Raw genomic sequence first — 9,880 nt, forward strand, 5'->3', positions numbered from 1 at the left:
AGGGCTTGCGTTTGATCTCTCGAGGGCGGTCCCCGAGCGGAGGTTCATCCAAATTCGGACCACCTGGAAACTCGCTCTGGGCTTAGTGTAAAATAGCCTTAGGGTGCTATAGATAGATCTTGAAAGAGGGTTTGTCTGATCTCAGATGGTACCCCGGGGCCAAGCCCATACGGGTGGAGTTTAAATGCTTATTTCCTTGGAGCCTGATTCCCTTTTGACAAAAAACCCCCGAGGTCGAGCATCACCTCGGGTCTCGTAATGATGCCATTGGATTCATAGAGCCTAACCTTCCCTTTGATGGAGATCCTCGAGGTCGGGTACACCTCGATGTTGGAGAAAATGTTGTTGGCCTTTCAGAGCCCAATTTCTTTTTGATGGGGCTCCTCGAGTTCGGGTACCACCTTGGGACTGGCGATGATATTGTTGGCCTTTCAGAGCCTAACTTCGTTCTGATAGAGGTCCTCGAGATCGGGTACCACCTCGGAATTGGAGAAGGTGTTATTGGATTCTTGGAGCCTAACCTTGTTCTGATGGAGGTCCTCGAGGTCGGATACCACCTCGGGACTGAAGAAGAGGTTATTGGCTTCTTGGAGCCTAACCTTGTTCTGATGGAGGTCCTCAAGGTTGGGTACCACCTCAGGACTGGAGAAGGTGTTATTGGCTTCTTGGAGCCTAACCTTGTTCTGATGAAGGTCCTCGAGGTCGGATACCACCTCGGGACTGGAGAAGGTGTTATTGGCTTCTTGGAGCCTAACCTTATTCTGATGGAGGTCCTTGAGGTCGGGTACCACCTCGGGACTGGCGATGGTGCTTTTAGCCAGTTTTGAGGCAAGCGGATTGTCGTCGTACATGGACTTTTTTGCTTTTTAGGGGATCCCACCACTTTAAGCAGTTGCCCTTCTTTTTCTACGCTAGCTATTTTCTACTCCGGCACTAACGCACTTGCACATATTCCCGCTTTCATTTTCTAATTTTGTCATAGTCATGGCTGCTATGTCGGGGTCCGTCCGACAGGGAGGGGAGAGCTCCGCCTCCGGCATTCAGGACCAACGAGAGTATGCCTTGAAGGTCTCTTCTTCAATAAGGGAAGAACATCTTAGGTTAGTGAGAAAAGACTACGGATGGGGGGGAAGGGTAGTACCACAGATACTTCCCCCGGGTAAGGGCATCACGGATCGTGCCGATGGATTTTTGATTGTGTACATATATCCTTTCACATTGGGTCCCGTTGATAGGGTTGTATTCGACTTCTACGTAGAATATCGAGTTATAGCGCAGATCTATCCGTCATTTTGGTGAATAGTGCTGATGATGAGATTTTTTGTGGAGAAGGCAGGACTTGAATTTACTCTTAGTCACCTTATCAGGTTGTACTCTTAGCCACCGAGCTTCGTTCATTCAGACCTTGAGTGAAAGCTTGCACTGCCCAGTCGTCGGAGACTGGTGGTAGCTCTATCCGTTCCATTTGAAAGTGATATACGAATTCTCATATCATCTTGTTCTCCCTTTGCTTAATCTTGAAAACGTCGGATTTCCTCGTTGCTACTTTGATGGCACCGACATGTGCCTTTATGAAGGAATCTACTAGCATGGCGAATGAGTCTATGGAGTTAGGAGCTAAGTTGTGATATCATATCATGACCCCCTTTGAGAGTGTTTCCCCGAACATTTTTAAGAAGACATACACGATTTTGTCGTCCTTTATGTTGTTGCCTTTTACCGCACAGGTGTAGGCAGTAACGTGCTCATTGGGATCTGAGGTCCTGTTGTACTTTGGGAGTTCCGACATTCTGAACTTCTTTGGAATGGGTTTCGGGGCCACTTCCTCAGGGAACGACCTTTGTATGAACTTCTTCGAATCCACGCATTTCAGGACCTGGGGCGCGCCCGGAATTTGGTCAACCCTGGAGTTGTAAGTTTCGACCTTTTTGTCATTGGCTTCTATAATCTTCTCACCCGACTCGATCCTCCTAGTGAGCTCCTCGATCATTTTTACGATAGCAGGATCAGACATCGACCCGTTATTTCTTGATCTCTCCGGTACCTATTTAGCTGGGGGAGTTGTCCCTGGTGCTACCGTGCTGGGAGTTTTTTGGTGACTTTGTAGCTGAGCAATAGCTAGTTGTTGTTCCTGCAACATTTCAAAAATAACGTGAAGGCTAACCTCACGTCCTTCCTTGGTCGGGGTTTTCTGAGCTTCTTGTGGATCTCCCCGATGCACGCTCCTGTCGGTATGCAAGCTTATATTGATGCGTTGGGCGTCGCGAGAGACCGCGTCCAGGGGGATTGGTTCAGGAAAATTCCCAGGGTTTTGTGGTAGCATACCAACACCCGAAACATCCATATCGTTCTCCCCATGGTCCTCGAAATTGGTATTTTTGCCTCCATTCATTGAGTTAGACATATTAACCTGAAATTGAAGATCTTGGATAAGAAAAAGCATGAAAGATAACTTGCATTGTGTGACGAAACCAGCAAGAAAATAATCACTATTATTTTTAGCCCCACGGTGGGCGCCAAACTGTTTATCGTGAAAATGGTAATAACAATTAAATTTGTTGATGGGACTCTAAAAATACGCGATCTATTTTTATGCTAGTTTGTTAAGCAGTTGATGCTAAGTATATGAGATTTAGAGACGAAATAAATTGAAGGAGGGAGCTACAATCAAACCGATAGGTCAATTATTCAGGGCCTCGAGCTTGTCGATCCGGAGCCTCGAGGTCGATTCCGGGGCTCGGACTTGAGCTATCGTAGGTGATCGGGGTAGGATAACAGATATGAAACAATCAATGAAGGCTCTTTATGGCCAATGATAAGTAATAAATGATGAACAAATAAGAAGATAAGAAATGAAAGCAATAATATCAAGAGAGTATGTGATAGAGCAAAGAGAGTGTTTTTCTATATTTCTTTATGGAGCAGCGAGAGCAACAGGGGGTTACAAAGTGTCAAGGGTCCCCCTTATATAGGAAGAGAAATCCCAACATGGTACAAAATACATTAATGATAAAGGAACCAGGATGGGACAGCTGACTAACTTCATGATGCAGGCTCAGACTAGCTTCAGACTAGCCTGACAGATTTCGTCGGGCCCGGTTGCACTCTTCAGAAACTCCCCATGATCGTTGGGGTTACGACCAACGTTATCCCCAGGTCGAGTGCAGATAGACCTCGAGGGAGGGTACTCAGTCCGTGGTCTCGATCCTTCGAGGTGATCTTCCGAGACACCTTATTGTGAGCATGTGATTTTTGCCCTATACGAAATACTCCTATAAAATCCCAAGAAAATAGGTTTTCTGTTAATTGTTTGCCATTTTTAGGAATTTTTGTAGAATTTTATTTAATTATTTGCATTGTTGTGCATGTTTAAGTTTTATTTAAATCATGAAAAAAATACCAAAAAATACCATGCATTGCATTTAGGATTTGTTTTTACATTTTTAGGATTAATCAGTAATAATTTTTTTATAGAAATTTGAAAATCACAAAAATAACTCATTTTTTGTCTTTTAATTTTTAGCTTATTGATTCTTCTATTTTAATTTAGAATTAAGTGGTGTTTATAATTTTTATAATTATATAATTAATTTATTTTTACAATTTAGATAATTTAGGATTTTTTTATTTTATTTTTTTAGGATTTTTAATTAAAAAAGAAGGAGAAAAAGAGAAAAGAAAAAGAATAAAAGAGGGTATTTCAAAAGAATGGATTTCTCGAAATTGGGCTAATAATAACCAAACCAGCCCAAATTTGCCCCAAACCCGTCCAAATTACCCATAACCCAAGCCCAAATCTTGTATGCCTGGTCCAGCCCCTCCTTGCACCAAATGACACTATTTCCCCAGCCCTTAGATCCCATCCGTTGATTTTGTTTAATCGAACAGATGGGAACTGATCTCCCACTTGATATATAAGTGTCCGAACGAAACGGACCCCCCATAGACCCATCTCTCAGTCTCTTATCTCTCTCTAAACTCTAAACCCTAGTTGCCCTTCGTTTCCTCACCGCCTCCACCGCAAACCACCCACCGAAAATTGCCTCACGGCGGTTCCGCTGGTCCAAAGCTCTCCAAATTTACACCCTGAACTCCCTTTCACCTCCTCAGCCCATATGTCCAACTCGTTTTCCTCGAATCCCGACCAAAATCCTTGATTATTAGATTAAAATCACGGCCAAAAACTTTAATTGCCCCAATCCGCTGCAAATTCACACTCTATTATCCTTGCCCATCTCTAAACCCTAAGCTGCCATTAGCCTCTTCCAAATTGGCCCCAATTTGGTCGAATTTTGGATCTTAGATTCTGAAACCCTAAAAGACCTTTGCCGAATCGATTCCGGGATTTTAATGGCTCTATTCTACATGAGTCAACTGCTTTTGATGAGAGCAGTTGACTCATGTGGATTTGACCTATTGTTCGAGTTGCTCTAATCAAGTCCTCACTCCAACCAAGTCCTCCGGTTCCAGTTGGTTCTATTATAGGTAATTTTCTAGGCTATGTTTCTATCTTCTTTCTCTTTTCTCCTGGCCATCTCTTTCTCTTTTCCTTTGATTGATTTTTTATGGTGTTATTCTGTCTGTAATTGCATGTTCTAGATTTTTGTTATCCCCTTTTGCATGTAGTTTAGGGTTTGTTTTTAGTTTAGTTTGTTATTTACTCTATTTCCTCATGATTTCATTTTCCCTTCTGTTTTCTTTTCCCTTTCCTTGTTCCCATTTCTGATTATTTGCATGATTTAGGTTATTCTCCCTTTTTCATCTGCTTTGACAGTGTCATTGTTTAGGTTTCATAGTTAGGAGTTTAATTTGCATGATGGTAATTTTGAGTTTTGTGTTTTTGTTCTTCATCTCATGATTTCTTCCAGCAATGTAGTTTTCAGCATAGTTTGATTCAATTAGGATAGAATTCATGTTAATTAGTTGCCTAATTCAGCTTCAAATTGGTTCAGCTCAGACTTGGTTAAATTTGAGTAACCCTTTTTGAATCTGAGTTTTAATTGCCTATACATGTGATTACTTATGTTTAATTGGTGTTAAGCTCAGATTTGAGCCTCTGAACAACCACTTTAAAACCTTAGTTTAATTTCAGAGTTTAAAATACAATAATTTTAGGCAATTTAATCACCTGTTTAAAAGCCTAAATTGGTTGCAATTGTTTAAAATCAGAACTTAGGCTAAATATGAAATAAGCAGTAACTTAAAGGGTAAAATGGGATTTTTACTTAGGCTAAAAAATCAGAAATGTACAGCTATCCTATCTGTTATAAAAGATGTTGAAATATAGGATAACTGTACCAAGGGCTGCAAAAAGGACAATACTATTTATTCCCTAGGATAAGAAATATACCCAAGATATACCCTCCCTAGGCAGCCTATATATAAGTAGGTCCTCTCACACAGAAGAGACAAACATTCAGCCTTATTCTCTGCACAAAAAAGCTCTATTTTCATTCATGAAAAGTTCAGATTCCAGAAATCTTGAGAAAACTTCAAAAACTTCTCATTTTTCTGATTCTTTACAAGTTTAAAAATATGGTCTGAAGTGGAGGATTTCCCTGTTTCGTTTGGCTGGTTTTCTAGTTTCAAACTATCTTCATTTGGTCTACGTCTACTGCTGTGATTTACTGGTTTGATGTTGAAGTCTGGGTTTCCTTTTCTCTTTTGGTTTTCTTGGCCTTCATTTGGTCATTTCTCAGCCATATTTTTCAGTTTCAAGGTATGTACAATGTTCATCTTGAATGGAATCAATTTTAAGTTCAAAATATTTGTATCTGGAAATTGTTTGGTTAGCTGATCTTTGATGTTTAGTCTGGGCATCATGGTTTTTTGAATTTGGAGTTAATTGAACCATGTGATAATATTAGTTTAAATGATTGTTGAATTTAATCATGAAATCTGTGATATTATGTTCAATATGGTTGACTGCTGAATCAATGTATCTACCTATGAAATCTGTGTTCAAAAATGCCTCTTTTATAGTAGCACAAAAGGAAAAAATGAATCTGACCCTTTAAATGGTCAGATTCATTCCTGATTAGTGCATAACAATCCTGACTCTTAAGTATATGTCTAAGTCATTTTCTTTGCCCCCCTCTTTTCTTCTTTACCGAGATGAGACACTCTGCTGATTTCTTTTTGCTTTAGCTCTTTAAGCTATATCCATGCCTTTTCTTGCTTATAAATGAATTTAGTATAATGCTTGTTCTATTTGAAGTCAAGTAGGCCATAACCTGTAGATTTGGCCATTGATTGGCCAAACCAGCATGTGTTAAAGCCCAAATTAGTTATAGTAGCTTATAGTGTACTAAAATCTGTGTGTTGTATTAGTTGGCCACACAGCTGTTAGCTAATTTGGGGCTAGTACCTGCAGATTTGGTCACTAGTTAACCAAATCAGTAGGCTCAAAAGCTGAAATTTGGATCCTGTAGTTCTAACACAAAATAAGAGGCCCAGCTTTGATAGACAAGCCATGTCCAAAAGAGGCAAAACATTCTTTAGGTTAATAATACACTTGTAGTAGATTAGTTTTGTTCATATAGTTATTTCATGTATTAATAGGCTATAATGTAATTTTGGAAAGTTTTCATTTTATTGATTCAGTCTTGTTTCAGTGATTTCAAACAACTACTGCCTAGATGTGTAGTCATTTATTATTGAATCTTTGTAAGCATGATAACGGCTAAGGCCATGGGCCAGATCTTCAAGGCCCATTTTTGTTTAGTCTAATAGAGGCCAGACTCAGTCCAGAGAAGGAAAACCAATTGTGACAAGTCTGGGCCTAGGCCTTAAGCCTAAAAGCCTGGTTCAATTGTAAATGTATGTCCTTTATGTCTTGCAAATCGCGTGCAGTGCAGTTACTTCTCAAAACTGGAGTTGTATTTTGATTTCTGATACTTCTAATTCGAAACAATTTGGGTTGCAATTTTGCAAAGTGTGTAGCATATAAGTTGGGCTCAAAGTGTGAAGGGTGGATACGCCCAGCCAGTCGCAACTGGGCCCGCCTAATAAGAGCCCAATTTGGGCCAACTTGGTTTAAAAATTAGATGGCTTTAAGCGTCCCTCATTTCTAGTCTCGTCGTTGCCCATGACTCTCCTTAAAAAATAATCAATTGCTAGCATGCTATCCAATACCAATTAGTGATTTTGGATTGAATTTTGATTTAGATTAAGCTTAGGCGCCCTTAATTCACTCTAATTTAATACAAACCCTTCTATTAAAATCGATTGAGGTGTGCCATGCCAAACAAAACCCCTAAACTCATGGACCTCATAAAATTAAGTCAAGGATTAACCCTTGTAGGAAAGAATTGAGGTGTTCCATATTTCCATTGAATAACCTATGGCCCTCGCATGAATATTAACCTAGTATCAAAATAGCCTTAAATAATCGTAGTTTGCTTTAGGTCTGATTTAGATTAGTATTGTGATTATGTATACGTTCGTGTAACATAATTTCAAATTTAATTTTAAAAGTCACTCGAGGGATGCGTTCGCGCAACTTCAACCAAACGTTTCTTAATAAAATAAACAAAGCGTTATTAATTATGGACACGTTCGCATGACATGATTTTTGACGCGCCAAAAGAAAAGAGTGTACGTATACGTAACTCAATTCTTTAATTACGAATAAATCAAGTGATTAAAAGCGGTAAAAGATAAATGCACATAGGTCCTAAAAATGAGTAGTTAAACAATTTAAGCCAAGCATAAATCGTTAAGCGACTGTGCTAGAACCACGGAACCCGGGAATGCCTAACACCTTCTCCCGGGTTAACAGAATTCCTTATCTAGAATTTCTGGTTCGCAGACTTTTAAATAAAGTCGAAAATTTCCTCAATTTGGGATTTTAAAAATTTATCGGTGACTTGGGACACCATAAATTATTCCAAGTGGCAACTCTGAAAAATTAAACAAAATAATCCCATCTCGAATAATATCACTTAAATTGGAAAAACTCCCTTATATCCCATCTCGGGTGGTAAAAAAGGAGGTGTGACACTTATTAGCGAGAAATTAGTTCCTCCGATTTCTCCGTATACAATTTTAATGAAAATTGATAACGTGAAACATTGACTCGCCTATCTGTGACACTTTCTCTCAGTTACTTGACTCATTGTTCATGTAGTGCTTTATTGCTTAATACTTCTTGATTTTGTGATTACTTGCCTAAACTTGAGAGTTGGAATGAAACCGTCCCGACTGGGGTCATGTGCATTGTGTGATGTGAGATTTTGATTACATTATGTGCTATCTTGTGTTTGTATAGAACTTTCCCTGTGTGTTAGCCAAAGAGAAATAAGTAAGTTTTGTGAGTCTTAGAGATGATGTAGGCGTTTCTTTGATTGTCCATTGAGATATTACGCCATCATATATAAAATTATCCGCAGAGCGCCCATTTGAGCCTATAAGTCTTTTCTTTGGAACCCACATTACAAGCCGATTCCCATTTTATTCTTAATTAAATCTTTTCGAAGCTTTACCTCCGAAAGCTCTTAAGTCGCTAGAAGAATAAGGTAAGAGTTGTGGTAGCTTTTGAGTGGAATTATAGAAAAGACAAAAAGGTGCATGTATATTTTGGAAGATCATTGGTGGGGCAACCTAAATTTATGGATAGTGTTGAAGGAAAAAAAAAGAGCAAAGAAAATACAAAAAGGAGAAACATAAGTATATAGAAAATACACCTCCTATTCATCGTGATTCGGGATAGTGAGTGTATAGATGAGCTTAAAGAAGAAGGGCCAAGTTGTATATGGTATTGTGGCATTGCTTGAATTGGTCATAAAGAGTGCATATTTGAAAATTAAGTGTAGTGTATTAAAGTGATTAGGAGGGTTAGTCACTATACCCAAAATATATCCTACTCGTCCTTTAGCTGACATTATAACTAGTACAAACCTAATTGATCTTAGACCGTGCAAGCTTAGATTAGTGAAGATATACACTACGGGAAAGCCTATGGTACAACTACGGAGTGCACATGAATTTTTTTGTGAGACAGAGTGGTTCTTTGTTCATGTATGTGATGTCTTTAAATTATATTCGAATGCATATTTGAATGTGTGGACGAAATACCCGCTTACTCTTTGGTGATACACATGATTCTATAACGGATAGGTGACATTATTAAACATCTCTTATCGGATGAGTGCACGAGTTGAGAGTGCTTATTGGCGACGCGTCAGTTTTTGAGGTTGGGTAGTTATGGGCAAGTTATTTGAGTGTTATAAATTGGTCACAAATATTCAGGAATGTGAAAGTTGGGAAAGGTATGAATGCGTATGCAAAGACTTAATTGTTGGTATTAACCATGGTATAGGTGTATTGTGTTGAATTGTCAAATGTTCCTCCGTTGTATGATGTCTTGCGTGCATTGTTTGGTTAGCAAGGTTTTAAGTTGCTCGAGGACGAGCAAGAGCTTGAGTGTGAGGTGGTGATGCATGTTAGACTAAAAATTCATGTTTTTGCATGTAATTTGCCTTGCATTGTACTTTGATCTTGTTAACTTTGGTGTGAGTACTTGTGACTCGAGCTTAATAATGGTATTTATATATATAGAAGTCAAATAGAAGTGATTTGGCAAACTTGCATGCAAATTGAAGAAAAAAAATCGAAGAATTTGGAGGAAGTATGACTTTGGTGCCCAGGTTTCCACCAGGCACCAACCAAAATGCCAAGGGCAGCAGAGCACAAAAGTAAAAAAAGTTTGATGTCCAGGTTGGCGCTAGTCTCCAAGCGAGATGCCGAAGGACGAATTTCGTCCTAATTCATCTAGGACTTAGTAGTTTCGATCCGACATGCCCCAACATATATAAAAGGAGTTCTAAACCTATTTCTTAGGTGTGGGACATTATTGGAGAGGAAAAAGGCTATGGGAATA

Source organism: Nicotiana tabacum, chromosome 7 (assembly GCF_000715075.1).
Source record: "Nicotiana tabacum cultivar K326 chromosome 7, ASM71507v2, whole genome shotgun sequence".
NCBI lineage: Eukaryota > Viridiplantae > Streptophyta > Magnoliopsida > Solanales > Solanaceae > Nicotiana > Nicotiana tabacum.